At 40.6% G+C, this 3,997-nt stretch overlaps 1 pseudogene; it reads left to right on the top strand.

Moving 5' to 3' along the window:
- The first annotated feature begins 3,267 nt into the window (after positions 1–3,267).
- LOC132248906 (U4 spliceosomal RNA) lies at positions 3,268–3,433 on the top strand (annotated as a pseudogene).
- The last annotated feature ends 564 nt before the right edge of the window (positions 3,434–3,997 follow it).

Raw genomic sequence — 3,997 nt, 5'->3', positions numbered from 1 at the left:
GCCCTTCTTTTCATTTAACAGCTCAGTATTTAGAAGATTCACCCAGGGTGGCAAGAGCTGGGTTCACTTGCCTCTTCTGCCTAGCAAGATTCAAACTCACATGCCTCTCTACCCATTAGAAAGTCTCAGTCACCAGGTTACTACGGTCCTATTCTTTGGCATAATTAGATTTACCAGTCACAAGTTGTTTGGTGTGTAAATAATTCTGATAACTTTTTTGCTCCATAGGTTTACTCACCACATTAAGTAATTACTTTTACTAACATAAAGCAGAAAACTGTGCAGCCAGGTACCTTAGGCTGCCTATACATGTGCTTGTGGGTGGGGACAGTGAGGTATTTTAATTAGAGTGGTTCCCAGACAGCTGCTTTAACTAAAACAGCTCACCATCATATGTATAAAGCCCCATGCACATTTCCTTCCTGGATCAAGTTAAATCACAGTCCCCCAGCATGCTTTGCAGCCCTGGGCTAGGCTGTGCTATCTGTTCCAGGGAGCGGAGCTGGCCACCCTCCTCTGTTTCCTAGCTGGAGCGGTGAGGGCTGCCTGACAAGGGGAGGGGTGGGGAAGCCCAACTGGAGATGCAGCCTAGTCTGCAGGGGGGAACCGCTCCCCTCCACGCAAACTCTGGCTGGGGGCTGGGGCAAGGGATGGGGTTAAACACCCATTTCCCAGCTCAAACTTACTGCTGGCTGCAACAGTGAACTACAAATCCCGGAGGTACCTGGAAGCAGGAAGAGGAAGTGATGAGCAACCCTGCAGAGTCCTACTGCTGTAATTCTGGACTGCAAATCCTAGAGTTATCAAGCACAGCAGGAAGAGGCAGTGAACACAGCTGGAGAGGCATTCTCTAGCACCCCTCAGCTTCTGGCCTGAGCCACTGCAGGCATGAGGCTGCATTTCCTGAAACAAACGTAAATGTCTTTCCAGTTGTTTCTCAGTTTAATATTTGTAGCTTAGATGAACCTGCAAAGACTGAATCGATTCAGCCTTGGGCTTTTTGACTGTCTGTGCTTAGCCAAAATGGCTGCAGGATACTTTATCTAAAGCTCATTGTACGAGGTTTAAATAAAGCGCCCCCATGGCCATTTTTTAATGTGTGGGGGCTTAATAAACATGATGGTGAGGCAACACGGGAGCAGTCTAATTCAAACACGGAGCAGATTTGATTAATCAATTATGCTGTGATGCATTCTAATTAGAATGCAAATGAGCATGTCTATAGGCAGCCTTAAGGACTAACTGGTTTAGAAACCTAATGAGATTAACCAAGAGTAATTGTTCCAGCTGGCTTGAGTATGGGTGGTATCTGTTTCGTTCCCAAACCTTGGGAAGAACATTTTGTACCTGAAAGCTTCTCAAGATGTGTCTTGACTATAAAGTTGGTCTAATAAAAGATATTACCAAACATATCTTGTTTCTCACGTGGTGCCTGGACCATCACAGCTACAACAACACCAACAAGTTCCTGTTCTGCATTCTGAGAAAATAAGATGCTCTTCTTTTGCAGCTTCTTTAGGAAGGGTATTGCAATTGAGGGCTTTTTCAACTTTTCTCTGCGTATAAAAGAATGCCAACAGGAAGCTTCTAGAGCCTTTTAATAATAACAGAGTTTCTCAATACACTAACATTGCTTATTCTAAAAATTTCCTAAATATACAATAAAAAAGAAGCAGTCACAAGTTTAGGTTTTAGGACTATCTGAAAACTCTGTGGCTGATTTTGCTCATTAGAAATAGAAATCAATACCTATTTGAGTTAGTTTCCTCATCTTCTCTTGATCACTCTTAGCAGAAGCAGTCCCATTTCCATTTACTTTTCATATCATTTTCTGGTACCTCCTCTGTCCAACAAAATCTGTAAGCATTTTAATTAACCTTGGATGCTACATCCTGTAACCATCTCTGGATATCCCCTTCCTCCTCTACTAACTGTGTCACTGGTCCTAGTATCCCCTTTACCATGCATTTTACCCCTACTTCATCCTTTGTTTTTAACTAGCTAGCACCATTTACTAAATGTAGAGAAAAACCCTGATAGATAAATGTTAGGTATTTTTCCTAGAGGGCTCTTGGGAAGTGTCAGCTCAGTAAAACAAAACTATAACTGATGTCTTAAAAGCAAATCCATTGGAGTCTTCTGAGTAATCGTCTATGGGGTAGAACCATATGTGAAGAGGAGGCTTGCAGTGCCATGTGGCAAGATTCTTCCATCATTTTTGTCTAACACTCATTCTGATATCTGCCTAAATCACTTTGCCTGGTCATTTCATTCTGGATTAAAGGTAGCCATGCTACACATTACCGTAGACATGTCTAAATGTCCTCATAAATAAATTGTGGACTAGCATCTGACACAAAATCCTTAGGCAATTCATAAAAGGTGGCCAAATTAGGGAGTACCTCAGTTGTTTATACAGCAGAGGTATATGGTTGTCAGGTGTGCCATTTAAAATATACATCTCTCATGAATAATGTCCTGAGTTCTTGAAAAAATCAATGTGCAATCATTGCCAAGGCTTCATAGTCCACTTGAGTGGCCAACAGGGGTCTATTTTTTATACGATTCAGTGGCTAATCTTACAAGACATGGAAGCTATTTCCTGTTTCTTTGCTTTGATCTAAAGGTGACCACCAAAATTACATCTGGAAATCCCCTTCTGGTTTTTATTCTCTTTGGGGGCTGTTCATACAATTCTGTTCTTTCCTTTTCCTTTTTCTTTTCCTTTTTTTAAATAAACTTTTTGGTACAAATGACAATTCCAGTTTCCTTTTGGAACAAGGCTTAACTTGTTCTCCCTTTCTGTGATGTGGCCAACCTGAAAATGTATAATAATTACCTGACCAAAATGGGGTCTTCCAAAGCATTTTCCTTAACTGTCATTGGAATGTCATCTAGTAAAAAGTCTATATGCATATTTTCCATCTATAGATCCGCCTTTGTACTGGGATAACTGAGTGAGTGCTTTTGCATTAGCCAGTTTTTCTAGTATAATTTTAATACATGCCATACCAGCAAGCTGCTCTGATTGAGGCTCGTTTCTGCAGCTCGACTTCTGCTAATGGGGGAATGCCTTGCTCAGACATCAGTAGTTTTGCCAGAAGTTTATGATCTTTGATGAAGGCAATTTGTTGTTGCTGTTGTTCTAACAAGGTAGTCGTGGAATGCAAGAACTGCAATCTAATGCCTAAAACTTTTCTTTTTTTTGTTTGACTACTTTCTGAGTGTGCCCCTATGGCACCATTGTTAACTGCACTGTCATTTAGTAGCTTTGTGTAGTGGCAGTATTGTAGCCAATGACACCGAGCTGAGGCGCAATTATTGCTAGTTGAAAACTAGTTTCCTTTTGAAAGTACAAAATGATGGCACAGTAACAGCCTGTACGGCGCAGTCTGCACAGCGCACAGTTACTTTTAGCCACTATGTCTCCATACTGATGCGCTATACCAAGGTAGTGTGTTGCTACAACGACATAGCTGCTACATCAAGGTTTTTGCACCTTGTGTAGATGCGCCCTCTCTTAACTTTCAGTAATGTTATAGAAGCAAATACTCTGGGTTTTTTCACTCTCAACTTTATAAATGTGTGCAATGACAGCTCTCAAATCTTATAGGAAAAGAATCACAGGCAAGTGTTATGGGTAACTCCAGAACAAAATATAGCAACCAGCTAGGATTACTCCCTTGCTGGGACTACCTAATTTCTTTTTTCACTTCCTCAAAAATTAGCTCCTTTTTGTTCCAAGCCTGCGTGTCATTTTTTTTTCATAACAGGGAAGACATAAGACTAATTATAATGGAGAAAATGAGAAGTTCAGTAGCTTTTGTCTTTGCTCTTAATAAGTGTTTCTCTTCTGCATCTCTACATTTCCTCCAATAAGTAACTTGATTTTGGAGAAAATAAAAAATCCACATTTATCTTTATCTTTAGAGTCACATCTTGGCAATCCTTCTAGAACCTCCTCTAGGTTTATAAACAATTCAATTAATTCTTTACA

This window comes from Alligator mississippiensis, chromosome 2 (genome assembly GCF_030867095.1).
Source record: "Alligator mississippiensis isolate rAllMis1 chromosome 2, rAllMis1, whole genome shotgun sequence".
Classification (NCBI taxonomy): domain Eukaryota; kingdom Metazoa; phylum Chordata; order Crocodylia; family Alligatoridae; genus Alligator; species Alligator mississippiensis.
The sequence above is the reverse complement of the archived record's forward strand: the minus strand, read 5'-3'. Positions and strand labels throughout refer to the sequence as shown.